At 46.9% G+C, this 18093-nt stretch overlaps 9 non-coding genes and 2 pseudogenes across 9 annotated transcripts; all 11 read right to left on the bottom strand.

Annotated features, from left to right (window-relative positions):
• Window positions 1-3183: 3183 nt before the first annotated feature.
• On the bottom strand, window positions 3184-3274 carry LOC141206417 (U2 spliceosomal RNA; annotated as a pseudogene).
• Window positions 3275-4389: 1115 nt separating this feature from the next.
• On the bottom strand, window positions 4390-4580 carry LOC141205917 (U2 spliceosomal RNA). The gene has a single exon (XR_012276589.1). It is a non-coding gene; the product is annotated as a U2 spliceosomal RNA (small nuclear RNA).
• Window positions 4581-5695: 1115 nt separating this feature from the next.
• On the bottom strand, window positions 5696-5886 carry LOC141206117 (U2 spliceosomal RNA). The gene has a single exon (XR_012276783.1). It is a non-coding gene; the product is annotated as a U2 spliceosomal RNA (small nuclear RNA).
• A 1115-nt stretch (window positions 5887-7001) lies between these two features.
• Window positions 7002-7192, bottom strand: LOC141205916 (U2 spliceosomal RNA). The gene has a single exon (XR_012276588.1). It is a non-coding gene; the product is annotated as a U2 spliceosomal RNA (small nuclear RNA).
• Window positions 7193-8307: 1115 nt separating this feature from the next.
• On the bottom strand, window positions 8308-8498 carry LOC141206106 (U2 spliceosomal RNA). The gene has a single exon (XR_012276772.1). It is a non-coding gene; the product is annotated as a U2 spliceosomal RNA (small nuclear RNA).
• A 1115-nt stretch (window positions 8499-9613) lies between these two features.
• LOC141205915 (U2 spliceosomal RNA) lies at window positions 9614-9804 on the bottom strand. The gene has a single exon (XR_012276587.1). It is a non-coding gene; the product is annotated as a U2 spliceosomal RNA (small nuclear RNA).
• Window positions 9805-10919: 1115 nt separating this feature from the next.
• LOC141206319 (U2 spliceosomal RNA) lies at window positions 10920-11108 on the bottom strand. The gene has a single exon (XR_012276954.1). It is a non-coding gene; the product is annotated as a U2 spliceosomal RNA (small nuclear RNA).
• A 2853-nt stretch (window positions 11109-13961) lies between these two features.
• On the bottom strand, window positions 13962-14146 carry LOC141206333 (U2 spliceosomal RNA). The gene has a single exon (XR_012276965.1). It is a non-coding gene; the product is annotated as a U2 spliceosomal RNA (small nuclear RNA).
• A 794-nt stretch (window positions 14147-14940) lies between these two features.
• Window positions 14941-15031, bottom strand: LOC141206416 (U2 spliceosomal RNA; annotated as a pseudogene).
• Window positions 15032-16146: 1115 nt separating this feature from the next.
• LOC141206022 (U2 spliceosomal RNA) lies at window positions 16147-16337 on the bottom strand. The gene has a single exon (XR_012276690.1). It is a non-coding gene; the product is annotated as a U2 spliceosomal RNA (small nuclear RNA).
• Window positions 16338-17452: 1115 nt separating this feature from the next.
• LOC141205997 (U2 spliceosomal RNA) lies at window positions 17453-17643 on the bottom strand. The gene has a single exon (XR_012276666.1). It is a non-coding gene; the product is annotated as a U2 spliceosomal RNA (small nuclear RNA).
• Window positions 17644-18093: the final 450 nt, after the last annotated feature.

The following is an 18093-nucleotide window of genomic DNA, read 5'->3' as shown; positions in this document are numbered from 1 at the left end:
CCTGGTGGTGGCAAGCTGAAGCCGCAGGGTCTGGAAAAGCTCCAAACGCTCATTCTTCAGTGGGGACGCATACACGTTGATGAACCTGACAGGTTCTCCCGCCCAGTTGCCATCTACAACAAGAGCCCTGCCGCAGATGAGCTCCTGGACGGACTCAAGCGTGAATGCGCCCCCCCTGATCAGAATTGCGACCCCCGCAGACTTGCAGTCACCCCCACCGGACCAGTAGGATGGACCGTGGGACCACTCCCTGGCCAGATGTTTGAAGGACCTAGAGGAGGGAAGGGAACATTCCTGCAACATATAAACATCACACAACTGGGAAGTAAGGAAGGCATAAATAGTCTGACGTCTGAACTTGTCCTTGATGCTCCTGACATTAATGGAAAATAAGTTAATATTAGCCATCATGTAGGGAAAAAAGAAAAAGTTAGCGCAGGCAATACACCTTAGTTACCACTCCGGTCGGGTGGTCCCTCGTCGGTGTTGACTGCTGGTGACGGGATCACCAGCAGGCCCTCTTCCTCCATCTGGTCAAGCAGCGCGGCCTCGATCTCGGCGACCACCAGTTCCTCCTCTTCTGGCTCGGCCACCAGGGTCTCAACCATGTGCTCCATCTCTTCTGGCTCAGGGAGGGTATCCTCCTTTTCGCCTACGAAATCCAGAATCTTCTTTTTGGAGGATTCAGTAGCAGGGCTGTCCTCCACCTTCCTCTTTCCCCGAGTTGGAACTGGGGAGACAAGAAGGGGAAAATCCTCCTCGGAATAGATAGCGGCAGGTGGAGGAAAGGTTAATTCCACCGCTACCATGGTCTGGGGAGGGAGAGTGGCTGCCGGGGCAGGGGAAAGGACACCTGCTGAGGAGTAGGGGAAGGAGGAAGAGGAAGTGGAATCCTCAGCAGGGGTGGCCGGGGTGGGGGGGGATTGGACGGGGGTGGCAGGGGGAGGGATCGAGAGAGGGGTGACAGAACTCTTACCCTCCTTTGACTTTTTCTTCTGCTTCGGAGCTGCTGGGACAGTCGCTGGGGCTTTGGCCACCGACTCCTTGACCGCTTTGGCCTTGGTTGTCTCGGCCTTGGCCGCTGGGGCCTTGGTCGTCGCGTCCTTGACCTTCACAGGCCTGGTCGTCGGGGCCTTGTCCTCCGGAGCTGGGGTCGTCGCAACCACCGATGCCCAGGATCTCTCACGCTTGGGGCAATCCTTGTACAGATGAGCCGCCAGCCCACACAGGTTGCAGGACGTCTTCTTCGGGCAGTCCTTCGAGCTGTGTCCCGTCACTCGACAAATCCTGCAGGCATCCTCCTTGCAGTTCTTCATCTCGTGGCCGTTCTTGCCGCATCTCCTGCAGTTCCGCGGCATGTCCGGGTAATAGATGAGGCCGTAGGAGTTGCCCAGGGAGAATGTCGGGGGCAGGTGCCGAAGTCCGTCTGAGTACGCCAGGTCCCTGTGAAGTCTAACGGTCACCGACCACTTACCTGTCCAGAAGCCGAGTCCATTCAGGATGTGAGAGGGTTCCTTCACAACCAAACAGAAGCGTCTCAGGAAGGTACAGATGTCTTGGCCTGGGGTGTGCGGGTTGCGCATGGAGACCGTGATCCTCCTTTCGTCCCTCTGGATAGGGCAGCTACCTGTAAAGGCAGAGAAAGAATTATCCGGTCCTTTTGCGCTTACCATTTCCCAGAACCTCCTGCAGGTGTTCACAGTGGCGAAGGTGACGAAGAAGATCCCCGTCAAGAAGGTCTGGATGCTGAGGGTGTCCGACCTGGAGAAGCCTCGATCCAGCAGCATCTTCTGGCAGAACACGTCCGAGGACATGTCCGGCACCCTCCCATCCACTTCCTTCAGCTTCAGGGCCACCGTCTGCCGCATCCATGGCTCCAGGGCTGGAGCTTCGTGGCGGGGCTTCTGGGGTCCCTTCTGCTGGCCATTCGTGAAGGCAGAGTCCTTGGGGTCAGAATCGGCGCCTGGCTGGGCCCTCCTGGCTGTCCCCGGCTCCAGGCTCTTCTTTTCGGCCTTCCTCGCAGCGCTTGCCATGGCTTTCCTCCTGCAGTTACTTCTTGGAGCTGGATCTGGAACTCTTCCCGGAATGGGTGGAGCTATGCAGATTCTTCTCCCGTCGTGTTCTGGACAAATTCCCCGAAAGGTCTTTGTCTCGATGATTTTCTTCCTCGAAGATTCCACAGGACAGCCCAATTCTTCTCTGAGTCTTCGTCTTCTTCTGGATTCTTTAGAGCTTCTTCCTCCCACCGATATCCGCCTTCCTTCTCCGATGTCAGCTGGGCTCCGAAGCTCTTCTCCTTCTGAGTTCGATCGCTCTCGTCAAGTGTAGATCGTAGCTCTTGTGTTCTTAAAAGAACAGATTTTTTTTTTTTTTTTATCGAAAGCCCGAATTCGTGTACAAAACCCGAGTGCGCTTAAAAAAGTGACAAGTGCCACAAAAAAAGTGCACTAGGATGCTGGTCTTCTTGAAACCCTCTCCAAAAGGAGAAGGGTCCCCCAAACCATTCCCCGTCCCTCCGAGCCAAAAGGCCACAGCGAGGAACAGGGACAAAAAGCCACCTCCAGCCGAAGCCAGAGGCGACCCAATCTTACCCCCAGCACCTGCCCGAGTTCTCACCCGAGCAAGGCACTGGGAGCCAAAGACTGTGCTCCCCTCCCGGAAGAGGGGAGCCAACAACGCTCTCCTCCCGAAAGAGGAGAGCCAGGGGGGTTCAGGGGGGAGCGGAACCTGATGGCCACACACTCCCCCCCTAGACCTGCCAAGAGAGGAACCCGTAAGGGAACCGCATCCCGACAAAATCCTAGTAGGACGTGACACACGTGAATAAGTGGACACACAGTGACAAAGAAATTAAATAAATAGTGAAGGTTTCACAGTATAATACTGCCCGGACCTCCGACCGGGAATTGAAAAATTCCCCATCCTAAGGCCAGAAGGCCCGGAATAAGGGTGTGTGCGAAGAAAGAAAATTTGAAGTGCTTGTGCAAATGTGCCATAAACTCAAGTGGGGTTCCCAATCCCAGTGAGTTAAGGCACCCCAGGGTCACCACTCCTGGGGCACTTCACACTTCGGGCTTTCGATCTTCCCCAGCCCAATGGCGTCGATCCTGGGGGGCCATGCTTTCCACCAGATGACTATATTAGCCACCTGGCGTACTAACTAGCGCCTAAACCCCAGTGTGCATAATGTATCAATCTACTAGGGCGACAACATCCAAAACCGCCTTTTCGAAAGATACTACACTTGATCTTAGCCAAAAGGCCGAGAAGCGATAACCAGAATTGGTTTCAAACTACGGAGCCACCCAAGGATCCTGAAAAGTCCATTTGTGGAGATGAGCTCCTGGACTCCCGTTAAGAAGACATGTTGTCAACCTCTAGATCCCTTACATGCCTGCACTTTTCGGCTTGCTGCTGCTGCAATCCACGCGTTTTAGATCTGCATAACTCCACCTCTTTAAACACAGCACCTTCACCCCCTGCTGTTCCCACCCGCCTCAACACCGTTGGAAGGGAGGAGAACCAATTAAGGCGGGGGGTGGGGTGGAACGAGCAGCTGTCTACCCTTAGCAGGAGGGCTCCTGATTACATACCTCTCCTGCTGCTGCTGCTGCTGGCTGTCCAGCAGCAGACTGAAGGTGGCTGCTGCTGTGCACAGGTATATAAAGGCTCAGAGCCTATTATGACACGCGCAGCCAGCGTTCCATTGCCACATTCCATCTACTGCAGGCAGGATACCTGGCTGGCTGAATGTCGCTGAGAAGCTCACAGAGACCGCCATAAGCAACAGTTTAACAGAATGCCACAGACTAATCAACCAAACTTTTTGGGTTGGGTTCTCTTTTATAGTCTGCAGGCATTAAATGAAAGAAGTCAGTGTTCCAGCAGAGGGAGACAACGTTTCAGAAAAGGCATTGTAGCAAACCAAAAAAGAAATTTTAAGCGCAGCAGAGTAACCAGCGCACATACCTGTTAGCTCAGGTGAGTTTAAAAGGCTGCTGTTGATAACAAGGGCATTTGCTAAATAGATGGTGTGTGTGCAACAATATACTGAAAGGTCAATTATATTGTGCAGCTTATCTCACCACCTGTAGTTATTTAGGTGAAAGCTCCAAAATGCTTGCCTAATATGTCTGTTTATCCAAAAGGAAGTAAAAAGGGAGAGCTAGAAAGATAGCATTGCATCACATTACATGGCAATGCAATGCACAGTTGCTGAAGTTGAACCAAAATGAGCTTGTAATCTGGCTTCTGCAACTTTGAACATGAAAAATCCAATGAGGAGAAGAAAAGCAAAGCCAAAGAGTCCATCCCAAAATCCGACAAACAAGCAAAATGAACAAAAAACATTGAATTCAATTCTTTCTGATTTTAGAAACTGCATTAAAGAAGGGGTGCACCGGTCCTGGAGATACTGCAATACCAGGTCAATGCGTGGAGTGGACAGAGCAAGCTCTTTTTCCATCTCCCTGTTCTAAAAATCCATTTAATATATGGTCCCCAGATAGGGGACGTATCAGATATTAAACTGATAAGAACAGATACTACACTTGATCTTAGCCAAAAGGCCGAGAAGCGATAACCAGAATTGGTTTCAAACTACGGAGCCACCCAAGGATCCTGAAAAGTCCATTTGTGGAGATGAGCTCCTGGACTCCCGTTAAGAAGACATGTTGTCAACCTCTAGATCCCTTACATGCCTGCACTTTTCGGCTTGCTGCTGCTGCAATCCACGCGTTTTAGATCTGCATAACTCCACCTCTTTAAACACAGCACCTTCACCCCCTGCTGTTCCCACCCGCCTCAACACCGTTGGAAGGGAGGAGAACCAATTAAGGCGGGGGGTGGGGTGGAACGAGCAGCTGTCTACCCTTAGCAGGAGGGCTCCTGATTACATACCTCTCCTGCTGCTGCTGCTGCTGGCTGTCCAGCAGCAGACTGAAGGTGGCTGCTGCTGTGCACAGGTATATAAAGGCTCAGAGCCTATTATGACACGCGCAGCCAGCGTTCCATTGCCACATTCCATCTACTGCAGGCAGGATACCTGGCTGGCTGAATGTCGCTGAGAAGCTCACAGAGACCGCCATAAGCAACAGTTTAACAGAATGCCACAGACTAATCAACCAAACTTTTTGGGTTGGGTTCTCTTTTATAGTCTGCAGGCATTAAATGAAAGAAGTCAGTGTTCCAGCAGAGGGAGACAACGTTTCAGAAAAGGCATTGTAGCAAACCAAAAAAGAAATTTTAAGCGCAGCAGAGTAACCAGCGCACATACCTGTTAGCTCAGGTGAGTTTAAAAGGCTGCTGTTGATAACAAGGGCATTTGCTAAATAGATGGTGTGTGTGCAACAATATACTGAAAGGTCAATTATATTGTGCAGCTTATCTCACCACCTGTAGTTATTTAGGTGAAAGCTCCAAAATGCTTGCCTAATATGTCTGTTTATCCAAAAGGAAGTAAAAAGGGAGAGCTAGAAAGATAGCATTGCATCACATTACATGGCAATGCAATGCACAGTTGCTGAAGTTGAACCAAAATGAGCTTGTAATCTGGCTTCTGCAACTTTGAACATGAAAAATCCAATGAGGAGAAGAAAAGCAAAGCCAAAGAGTCCATCCCAAAATCCGACAAACAAGCAAAATGAACAAAAAACATTGAATTCAATTCTTTCTGATTTTAGAAACTGCATTAAAGAAGGGGTGCACCGGTCCTGGAGATACTGCAATACCAGGTCAATGCGTGGAGTGGACAGAGCAAGCTCTTTTTCCATCTCCCTGTTCTAAAAATCCATTTAATATATGGTCCCCAGATAGGGGACGTATCAGATATTAAACTGATAAGATCAGATACTACACTTGATCTTAGCCAAAAGGCCGAGAAGCGATAACCAGAATTGGTTTCAAACTACGGAGCCACCCAAGGATCCTGAAAAGTCCATTTGTGGAGATGAGCTCCTGGACTCCCGTTAAGAAGACATGTTGTCAACCTCTAGATCCCTTACATGCCTGCACTTTTCGGCTTGCTGCTGCTGCAATCCACGCGTTTTAGATCTGCATAACTCCACCTCTTTAAACACAGCACCTTCACCCCCTGCTGTTCCCACCCGCCTCAACACCGTTGGAAGGGAGGAGAACCAATTAAGGCGGGGGGTGGGGTGGAACGAGCAGCTGTCTACCCTTAGCAGGAGGGCTCCTGATTACATACCTCTCCTGCTGCTGCTGCTGCTGGCTGTCCAGCAGCAGACTGAAGGTGGCTGCTGCTGTGCACAGGTATATAAAGGCTCAGAGCCTATTATGACACGCGCAGCCAGCGTTCCATTGCCACATTCCATCTACTGCAGGCAGGATACCTGGCTGGCTGAATGTCGCTGAGAAGCTCACAGAGACCGCCATAAGCAACAGTTTAACAGAATGCCACAGACTAATCAACCAAACTTTTTGGGTTGGGTTCTCTTTTATAGTCTGCAGGCATTAAATGAAAGAAGTCAGTGTTCCAGCAGAGGGAGACAACGTTTCAGAAAAGGCATTGTAGCAAACCAAAAAAGAAATTTTAAGCGCAGCAGAGTAACCAGCGCACATACCTGTTAGCTCAGGTGAGTTTAAAAGGCTGCTGTTGATAACAAGGGCATTTGCTAAATAGATGGTGTGTGTGCAACAATATACTGAAAGGTCAATTATATTGTGCAGCTTATCTCACCACCTGTAGTTATTTAGGTGAAAGCTCCAAAATGCTTGCCTAATATGTCTGTTTATCCAAAAGGAAGTAAAAAGGGAGAGCTAGAAAGATAGCATTGCATCACATTACATGGCAATGCAATGCACAGTTGCTGAAGTTGAACCAAAATGAGCTTGTAATCTGGCTTCTGCAACTTTGAACATGAAAAATCCAATGAGGAGAAGAAAAGCAAAGCCAAAGAGTCCATCCCAAAATCCGACAAACAAGCAAAATGAACAAAAAACATTGAATTCAATTCTTTCTGATTTTAGAAACTGCATTAAAGAAGGGGTGCACCGGTCCTGGAGATACTGCAATACCAGGTCAATGCGTGGAGTGGACAGAGCAAGCTCTTTTTCCATCTCCCTGTTCTAAAAATCCATTTAATATATGGTCCCCAGATAGGGGACGTATCAGATATTAAACTGATAAGAACAGATACTACACTTGATCTTAGCCAAAAGGCCGAGAAGCGATAACCAGAATTGGTTTCAAACTACGGAGCCACCCAAGGATCCTGAAAAGTCCATTTGTGGAGATGAGCTCCTGGACTCCCGTTAAGAAGACATGTTGTCAACCTCTAGATCCCTTACATGCCTGCACTTTTCGGCTTGCTGCTGCTGCAATCCACGCGTTTTAGATCTGCATAACTCCACCTCTTTAAACACAGCACCTTCACCCCCTGCTGTTCCCACCCGCCTCAACACCGTTGGAAGGGAGGAGAACCAATTAAGGCGGGGGGTGGGGTGGAACGAGCAGCTGTCTACCCTTAGCAGGAGGGCTCCTGATTACATACCTCTCCTGCTGCTGCTGCTGCTGGCTGTCCAGCAGCAGACTGAAGGTGGCTGCTGCTGTGCACAGGTATATAAAGGCTCAGAGCCTATTATGACACGCGCAGCCAGCGTTCCATTGCCACATTCCATCTACTGCAGGCAGGATACCTGGCTGGCTGAATGTCGCTGAGAAGCTCACAGAGACCGCCATAAGCAACAGTTTAACAGAATGCCACAGACTAATCAACCAAACTTTTTGGGTTGGGTTCTCTTTTATAGTCTGCAGGCATTAAATGAAAGAAGTCAGTGTTCCAGCAGAGGGAGACAACGTTTCAGAAAAGGCATTGTAGCAAACCAAAAAAGAAATTTTAAGCGCAGCAGAGTAACCAGCGCACATACCTGTTAGCTCAGGTGAGTTTAAAAGGCTGCTGTTGATAACAAGGGCATTTGCTAAATAGATGGTGTGTGTGCAACAATATACTGAAAGGTCAATTATATTGTGCAGCTTATCTCACCACCTGTAGTTATTTAGGTGAAAGCTCCAAAATGCTTGCCTAATATGTCTGTTTATCCAAAAGGAAGTAAAAAGGGAGAGCTAGAAAGATAGCATTGCATCACATTACATGGCAATGCAATGCACAGTTGCTGAAGTTGAACCAAAATGAGCTTGTAATCTGGCTTCTGCAACTTTGAACATGAAAAATCCAATGAGGAGAAGAAAAGCAAAGCCAAAGAGTCCATCCCAAAATCCGACAAACAAGCAAAATGAACAAAAAACATTGAATTCAATTCTTTCTGATTTTAGAAACTGCATTAAAGAAGGGGTGCACCGGTCCTGGAGATACTGCAATACCAGGTCAATGCGTGGAGTGGACAGAGCAAGCTCTTTTTCCATCTCCCTGTTCTAAAAATCCATTTAATATATGGTCCCCAGATAGGGGACGTATCAGATATTAAACTGATAAGAACAGATCCTACACTTGATCTTAGCCAAAAGGCCGAGAAGCGATAACCAGAATTGGTTTCAAACTACGGAGCCACCCAAGGATCCTGAAAAGTCCATTTGTGGAGATGAGCTCCTGGACTCCCGTTAAGAAGACATGTTGTCAACCTCTAGATCCCTTACATGCCTGCACTTTTCGGCTTGCTGCTGCTGCAATCCAAGCGTTTTAGATCTGCATAACTCCACCTCTTTAAACACAGCACCTTCACCCCCTGCTGTTCCCACCCGCCTCAACACCGTTGGAAGGGAGGAGAACCAATTAAGGCGGGGGGTGGGGTGGAACGAGCAGCTGTCTACCCTTAGCAGGAGGGCTCCTGATTACATACCTCTCCTGCTGCTGCTGCTGCTGGCTGTCCAGCAGCAGACTGAAGGTGGCTGCTGCTGTGCACAGGTATATAAAGGCTCAGAGCCTATTATGACACGCGCAGCCAGCGTTCCATTGCCACATTCCATCTACTGCAGGCAGGATACCTGGCTGGCTGAATGTCGCTGAGAAGCTCACAGAGACCGCCATAAGCAACAGTTTAACAGAATGCCACAGACTAATCAACCAAACTTTTTGGGTTGGGTTCTCTTTTATAGTCTGCAGGCATTAAATGAAAGAAGTCAGTGTTCCAGCAGAGGGAGACAACGTTTCAGAAAAGGCATTGTAGCAAACCAAAAAAGAAATTTTAAGCGCAGCAGAGTAACCAGCGCACATACCTGTTAGCTCAGGTGAGTTTAAAAGGCTGCTGTTGATAACAAGGGCATTTGCTAAATAGATGGTGTGTGTGCAACAATATACTGAAAGGTCAATTATATTGTGCAGCTTATCTCACCACCTGTAGTTATTTAGGTGAAAGCTCCAAAATGCTTGCCTAATATGTCTGTTTATCCAAAAGGAAGTAAAAAGGGAGAGCTAGAAAGATAGCATTGCATCACATTACATGGCAATGCAATGCACAGTTGCTGAAGTTGAACCAAAATGAGCTTGTAATCTGGCTTCTGCAACTTTGAACATGAAAAATCCAATGAGGAGAAGAAAAGCAAAGCCAAAGAGTCCATCCCAAAATCCGACAAACAAGCAAAATAAACAAAAAACATTGAATTCAATTCTTTCTGATTTTAGAAACTGCATTAAAGAAGGGGTGCACCGGTCCTGGAGATACTGCAATACCAGGTCAATGCGTGGAGTGGACAGAGCAAGCTCTTTTTCCATCTCCCTGTTCTAAAAATCCATTTAATATATGGTCCCCAGATAGGGGACGTATCAGATATTAAACTGATAAGAACAGATACTACACTTGATCTTAGCCAAAAGGCCGAGAAGCGATAACCAGAATTGGTTTCAAACTACGGAGCCACCCAAGGATCCTGAAAAGTCCATTTGTGGAGATGAGCTCCTGGACTCCCGTTAAGAAGACATGTTGTCAACCTCTAGATCCCTTACATGCCTGCACTTTTCGGCTTGCTGCTGCTGCAATCCACGCGTTTTAGATCTGCATAACTCCACCTCTTTAAACACAGCACCTTCACCCCCTGCTGTTCCCACCCGCCTCAACACCGTTGGAAGGGAGGAGAACCAATTAAGGCGGGGGGTGGGGTGGAACGAGCAGCTGTCTACCCTTAGCAGGAGGGCTCCTGATTACATACCTCTCCTGCTGCTGCTGCTGCTGGCTGTCCAGCAGCAGACTGAAGGTGGCTGCTGCTGTGCACAGGTATATAAAGGCTCAGAGCCTATTATGACACGCGCAGCCAGCGTTCCATTGCCACATTCCATCTACTGCAGGCAGGATACCTGGCTGGCTGAATGTCGCTGAGAAGCTCACAGAGACCGCCATAAGCAACAGTTTAACAGAATGCCACAGACTAATCAACCAAACTTTTTGGGTTGGGTTCTCTTTTATAGTCTGCAGGCATTAAATGAAAGAAGTCAGTGTTCCAGCAGAGGGAGACAACGTTTCAGAAAAGGCATTGTAGCAAACCAAAAAAGAAATTTTAAGCGCAGCAGAGTAACCAGCGCACATACCTGTTAGCTCAGGTGAGTTTAAAAGGCTGCTGTTGATAACAAGGGCATTTGCTAAATAGATGGTGTGTGTGCAACAATATACTGAAAGGTCAATTATATTGTGCAGCTTATCTCACCACCTGTAGTTATTTAGGTGAAAGCTCCAAAATGCTTGCCTAATATGTCTGTTTATCCAAAAGGAAGTAAAAAGGGAGAGCTAGAAAGATAGCATTGCATCACATTACATGGCAATGCAATGCACAGTTGCTGAAGTTGAACCAAAATGAGCTTGTAATCTGGCTTCTGCAACTTTGAACATGAAAAATCCAATGAGGAGAAGAAAAGCAAAGCCAAAGAGTCCATCCCAAAATCCGACAAACAAGCAAAATGAACAAAAAACATTGAATTCAATTCTTTCTGATTTTAGAAACTGCATTAAAGAAGGGGTGCAGCGGTCCTGGAGATACTGCAATACCAGGTCAATGCGTGGAGTGGACAGAGCAAGCTCTTTTTCCATCTCCCTGTTCTAAAAATCCATTTAATATATGGTCCCCAGATAGGGGACGTATCAGATATTAAACTGATAAGAACAGATTTTTTTTTTTTTTTTTTTTTTTTTTAAAAACCTATTCAGGTTAAAATTAAAGTCCACTCCACAGTCCTCTTCTCCCCAAAGGGAGACAAGACGTGGACTCCAACTTAAATCATCATCAGGTTTTGGTACTTTTAATGTCAGAAAAAAAAATTACAAAAATACAACAATACTTACAAAGAAAGAAATGTTTCAGAACCTGAATGGATACCAAAAAAATAAAAATTAAATTATAACTGTATTAACAACAGTAATAACATCAAGTAAAATACTTGTAACCATTATCAAAAGCATGAACCCCAACCCAACTCAGAACCTTAAGGGACAAATCTTCAACCCTTGATGCTGAAAAAACTTGTTTCGATACACCATCTGGTATTCTATATTTCACACAAAAAACATTTTTATCTCTTATTAGTTCTTTCCTAACATTCTCTATAAGATTGTCCAAACGTTTCTCATCATACAACTTACGGTACAACCGGTTAAAATATTCTGCATTCTTTATAAACATAGGTTGTTGAAAAACAACTATATTTTCTTCCATTGCCACCTCCACTTCCTGTTCCTTTCTCTTTTCTTGCTTTTTAACCTTACCACGGCCAGTTCCCTGACTTACACCTCCCATTTCACTCTCTACCCTATCCCCCCAATCTACTCTTGTTTTCTCCATCTCCCTCTGCACTCCTACAGGTTTGCTTTCTTTTCCCTTTACCACCAACACCTTTTCTACACTTTCCTCCTTTCTCTCTACCAAAACCTTTTTAACCACTACCTCCTTCTCTTTATTTCTTTTCCTCTTTGGGCAATTCTTAAAAACATGCGTATCTTCCTGACACAAGTTGCACTTCCTCCGATCTTTACAATCCTTTGACTCATGATCACCTTTTTTGCAAAAACCACATACACCACCCGAACAATTTTCCTTTCCATGCCCGTATTGACGACAAACTCGACAAAAAGTGGGTATACCACTGAAAAAAATATCACCATTTATATTACCCAACTTAAACCTAGCTGGGGGAAGCAACACAGTCCCCTGCTCATCTTCTTTGAAACGGACCAAAAATTTCCACTTCGAAGTCCAAAAACCAAATTCATTATAAATCTTCCCTTTTGGTGTTACTGACAAACAAAAAAACTCCAAAAATGTAAGAACATCCTCTTCGTCCACCAATGGAGAGTACATTTTAACAATGATCCATTTATCTCTAACGGGGAAGTGTGGCATTACACTTATCCCCTCCATTCTTTTATCCTGGCTTGCAGTCATTTTCCTTAGATATCCTTCAAAAAAAACTTTGTCAACAAAAACTATATCATAAACACCCCTCCTGGGGTAGTCCATTATCGCCAACACTTCTTCTGTCTTCAAACCAAAAAGATCCACAAGAACTTGACTCATCACATACCTAAAATCCTTTTGATCTCGAAAGTTCTCCTGAACAACCAAACGAATAGAATTCTGCACCTTAGCGAATTCAGGCACATGATCTTCCTCTCCTTCATGTGATGCTGCAGACATCTTCTTCACAAACAGGTTCTCCTCTTCTCAATAGAAACCTTCAACACCGAAGTGCCAGGTAGATGATCGCCTCCCGTTGCCCGGGGACTAATCCGACTCCCTAATAGCAGCAGGGAGGTGAAGCCCTGCTGAAAAACAGAGCGATCCCCCCAGGCCAAGGAGCCGGGTACCCCGAGCACCTCTCAGCCAAGACCAAGGCAGCAGCCGCTAGATCACTGCACTTGATCTTAGCCAAAAGGCCGAGAAGCGATAACCAGAATTGGTTTCAAACTACGGAGCCACCCAAGGATCCTGAAAAGTCCATTTGTGGAGATGAGCTCCTGGACTCCCGTTAAGAAGACATGTTGTCAACCTCTAGATCCCTTACATGCCTGCACTTTTCGGCTTGCTGCTGCTGCAATCCACGCGTTTTAGATCTGCATAACTCCACCTCTTTAAACACAGCACCTTCACCCCCTGCTGTTCCCACCCGCCTCAACACCGTTGGAAGGGAGGAGAACCAATTAAGGCGGGGGGTGGGGTGGAACGAGCAGCTGTCTACCCTTAGCAGGAGGGCTCCTGATTACATACCTCTCCTGCTGCTGCTGCTGCTGGCTGTCCAGCAGCAGACTGAAGGTGGCTGCTGCTGTGCACAGGTATATAAAGGCTCAGAGCCTATTATGACACGCGCAGCCAGCGTTCCATTGCCACATTCCATCTACTGCAGGCAGGATACCTGGCTGGCTGAATGTCGCTGAGAAGCTCACAGAGACCGCCATAAGCAACAGTTTAACAGAATGCCACAGACTAATCAACCAAACTTTTTGGGTTGGGTTCTCTTTTATAGTCTGCAGGCATTAAATGAAAGAAGTCAGTGTTCCAGCAGAGGGAGACAACGTTTCAGAAAAGGCATTGTAGCAAACCAAAAAAGAAATTTTAAGCGCAGCAGAGTAACCAGCGCACATACCTGTTAGCTCAGGTGAGTTTAAAAGGCTGCTGTTGATAACAAGGGCATTTGCTAAATAGATGGTGTGTGTGCAACAATATACTGAAAGGTCAATTATATTGTGCAGCTTATCTCACCACCTGTAGTTATTTAGGTGAAAGCTCCAAAATGCTTGCCTAATATGTCTGTTTATCCAAAAGGAAGTAAAAAGGGAGAGCTAGAAAGATAGCATTGCATCACATTACATGGCAATGCAATGCACAGTTGCTGAAGTTGAACCAAAATGAGCTTGTAATCTGGCTTCTGCAACTTTGAACATGAAAAATCCAATGAGGAGAAGAAAAGCAAAGCCAAAGAGTCCATCCCAAAATCCGACAAACAAGCAAAATGAACAAAAAACATTGAATTCAATTCTTTCTGATTTTAGAAACTGCATTAAAGAAGGGGTGCACCGGTCCTGGAGATACTGCAATACCAGGTCAATGCGTGGAGTGGACAGAGCAAGCTCTTTTTCCATCTCCCTGTTCTAAAAATCCATTTAATATATGGTCCCCAGATAGGGGACGTATCAGATATTAAACTGATAAGAACAGATTTTTTTTTTTTTTTTTTATCGAAAGCCCGAATTCGTGTACAAAACCCGAGTGCGCTTAAAAAAGTGACAAGTGCCACAAAAAAAGTGCACTAGGATGCTGGTCTTCTTGAAACCCTCTCCAAAAGGAGAAGGGTCCCCCAAACCATTCCCCGTCCCTCCGAGCCAAAAGGCCACAGCGAGGAACAGGGACAAAAAGCCACCTCCAGCCGAAGCCAGAGGCGACCCAATCTTACCCCCAGCACCTGCCCGAGTTCTCACCCGAGCAAGGCACTGGGAGCCAAAGACTGTGCTCCCCTCCCGGAAGAGGGGAGCCAACAACGCTCTCCTCCCGAAAGAGGAGAGCCAGGGGGGTTCAGGGGGGAGCGGAACCTGATGGCCACACACTCCCCCCCTAGACCTGCCAAGAGAGGAACCCGTAAGGGAACCGCATCCCGACAAAATCCTAGTAGGACGTGACACACGTGAATAAGTGGACACACAGTGACAAAGAAATTAAATAAATAGTGAAGGTTTCACAGTATAATACTGCCCGGACCTCCGACCGGGAATTGAAAAATTCCCCATCCTAAGGCCAGAAGGCCCGGAATAAGGGTGTGTGCGAAGAAAGAAAATTTGAAGTGCTTGTGCAAATGTGCCATAAACTCAAGTGGGGTTCCCAATCCCAGTGAGTTAAGGCACCCCAGGGTCACCACTCCTGGGGCACTTCACACTTCGGGCTTTCGATCTTCCCCAGCCCAATGGCGTCGATCCTGGGGGGCCATGCTTTCCACCAGATGACTATATTAGCCACCTGGCGTACTAACTAGCGCCTAAACCCCAGTGTGCATAATGTATCAATCTACTAGGGCGACAACATCCAAAACCGCCTTTTCGAAAGATACTACACTTGATCTTAGCCAAAAGGCCGAGAAGCGATAACCAGAATTGGTTTCAAACTACGGAGCCACCCAAGGATCCTGAAAAGTCCATTTGTGGAGATGAGCTCCTGGACTCCCGTTAAGAAGACATGTTGTCAACCTCTAGATCCCTTACATGCCTGCACTTTTCGGCTTGCTGCTGCTGCAATCCACGCGTTTTAGATCTGCATAACTCCACCTCTTTAAACACAGCACCTTCACCCCCTGCTGTTCCCACCCGCCTCAACACCGTTGGAAGGGAGGAGAACCAATTAAGGCGGGGGGTGGGGTGGAACGAGCAGCTGTCTACCCTTAGCAGGAGGGCTCCTGATTACATACCTCTCCTGCTGCTGCTGCTGCTGGCTGTCCAGCAGCAGACTGAAGGTGGCTGCTGCTGTGCACAGGTATATAAAGGCTCAGAGCCTATTATGACACGCGCAGCCAGCGTTCCATTGCCACATTCCATCTACTGCAGGCAGGATACCTGGCTGGCTGAATGTCGCTGAGAAGCTCACAGAGACCGCCATAAGCAACAGTTTAACAGAATGCCACAGACTAATCAACCAAACTTTTTGGGTTGGGTTCTCTTTTATAGTCTGCAGGCATTAAATGAAAGAAGTCAGTGTTCCAGCAGAGGGAGACAACGTTTCAGAAAAGGCACTGTAGCAAACCAAAAAAGAAATTTTAAGCGCAGCAGAGTAACCAGCGCACATACCTGTTAGCTCAGGTGAGTTTAAAAGGCTGCTGTTGATAACAAGGGCATTTGCTAAATAGATGGTGTGTGTGCAACAATATACTGAAAGGTCAATTATATTGTGCAGCTTATCTCACCACCTGTAGTTATTTAGGTGAAAGCTCCAAAATGCTTGCCTAATATGTCTGTTTATCCAAAAGGAAGTAAAAAGGGAGAGCTAGAAAGATAGCATTGCATCACATTACATGGCAATGCAATGCACAGTTGCTGAAGTTGAACCAAAATGAGCTTGTAATCTGGCTTCTGCAACTTTGAACATGAAAAATCCAATGAGGAGAAGAAAAGCAAAGCCAAAGAGTCCATCCCAAAATCCGACAAACAAGCAAAATGAACAAAAAACATTGAATTCAATTCTTTCTGATTTTAGAAACTGCATTAAAGAAGGGGTGCACCGATCCTGGTGATACTGCAATACCAGGTCAAAGCGTGGAGTGGACAGAGCAAGCTCTTTTTCCATCTCCCTGTTCTAAAAATCCATTTAATATATGGTCCCCAGATAGGGGACGTATCAGATATTAAACTGATAAGAACAGATACTACACTTGATCTTAGCCAAAAGGCCGAGAAGCGATAACCAGAATTGGTTTCAAACTACGGAGCCACCCAAGGATCCTGAAAAGTCCATTTGTGGAGATGAGCTCCTGGACTCCCGTTAAGAAGACATGTTGTCAACCTCTAGATCCCTTACATGCCTGCACTTTTCAGCTTGCTGCTGCTGCAATCCACGCGTTTTAGATCTGCATAACTCCACCTCTTTAAACACAGCACCTTCACCCCCTGCTGTTCCCACCCGCCTCAACACCGTTGGAGGGGAGGAGAACCAATTAAGGCGGGGGGTGGGGTGGAACGAGCAGCTGTCTACCCTTAGCAGGAGGGCTCCTGATTACATACCTCTCCTGCTGCTGCTGCTGCAGGCTGTCCAGCAGCAGACTGAAGGTGGCTGCTGCTGTGCACAGGTATATAAAGGCTCAGAGCCTATTATGACACGCGCAGCCAGCGTTCCATTGCCACATTCCATCTACTGCAGGCAGGATACCTGGCTGGCTGAATGTCGCTGAGAAGCTCACAGAGACCGCCATAAGCAACAGTTTAACAGAATGCCACAGACTAATCAACCAAACTTTTTGGGTTGGGTTCTCTTTTATAGTCTGCAGGCATTAAATGAAAGAAGTCAGTGTTCCAGCAGAGGGAGACAACGTTTCAGAAAAGGCATTGTAGCAAACCAAAAAAGAAATTTTAAGCGCAGCAGAGTAACCAGCGCACATACCTGTTAGCTCAGGTGAGTTTAAAAGGCTGCTGTTGATAACAAGGGCATTTGCTAAATAGATGGTGTGTGTGCAACAATATACTGAAAGGTCAATTATATTGTGCAGCTTATCTCACCACCTGTAGTTATTTAGGTGAAAGCTCCAAAATGCTTGCCTAATATGTCTGTTTATCCAAAAGGAAGTAAAAAGGGAGAGCTAGAAAGATAGCATTGCATCACATTACATGGCAATGCAATGCACAGTTGCTGAAGTTGAACCAAAATGAGCTTGTAATCTGGCTTCTGCAACTTTGAACATGATAAATCCAATGAGGAGAAGAAAAGCAAAGCCAAAGAGTCCATCCCAAAATCCGACAAACAAGCAAAATGAACAAAAAACATTGAATTCAATTCTTTCTGATTTTAGAAACTGCATTAAAGAAGGGGTGCACCGGTCCTGGAGATACTGCAATACCAGGTCAATGCATGGAGTGGACAGAGCAAGCTCTTTTTCCATCTCCCTGTTCTAAAAATCCATTTAATATATGGTCCCCAGATAGGGGACGTATCAGATATTAAACTGATAAGAACAGATACTACACTTGATCTTAGCCAAAAGGCCGAGAAGCGATAACCAGAATTGGTTTCAAACTACGGAGCCACCCAAGGATCCTGAAAAGTCCATTTGTGGAGATGAGCTCCTGGACTCCCGTTAAGAAGACATGTTGTCAACCTCTAGATCCCTTACATGCCTGCACTTTTCGGCTTGCTGCTGCTGCAATCCACGCGTTTTAGATCTGCATAACTCCACCTCTTTAAACACAGCACCTTCACCCCCTGCTGTTCCCACCCGCCTCAACACCGTTGGAAGGGAGGAGAACCAATTAAGGCGGGGGGTGGGGTGGAACGAGCAGCTGTCTACCCTTAGCAGGAGGGCTCCTGATTACATACCTCTCCTGCTGCTGCTGCTGCTGGCTGTCCAGCAGCAGACTGAAGGTGGCTGCTGCTGTGCACAGGTATATAAAGGCTCAGAGCCTATTATGACACGCGCAGCCAGCGTTCCATTGCCACATTCTATCTAC

Source organism: Phyllobates terribilis, unplaced genomic scaffold (assembly GCF_046119375.1).
Source record: "Phyllobates terribilis strain yellow unplaced genomic scaffold, ASM4611937v1 Scaffold_142__1_contigs__length_4687701, whole genome shotgun sequence".
NCBI lineage: Eukaryota > Metazoa > Chordata > Amphibia > Anura > Dendrobatidae > Phyllobates > Phyllobates terribilis.
Note: the sequence above shows the minus strand (reverse complement) of the source record. Positions and strands in the feature narration are given on the sequence as shown.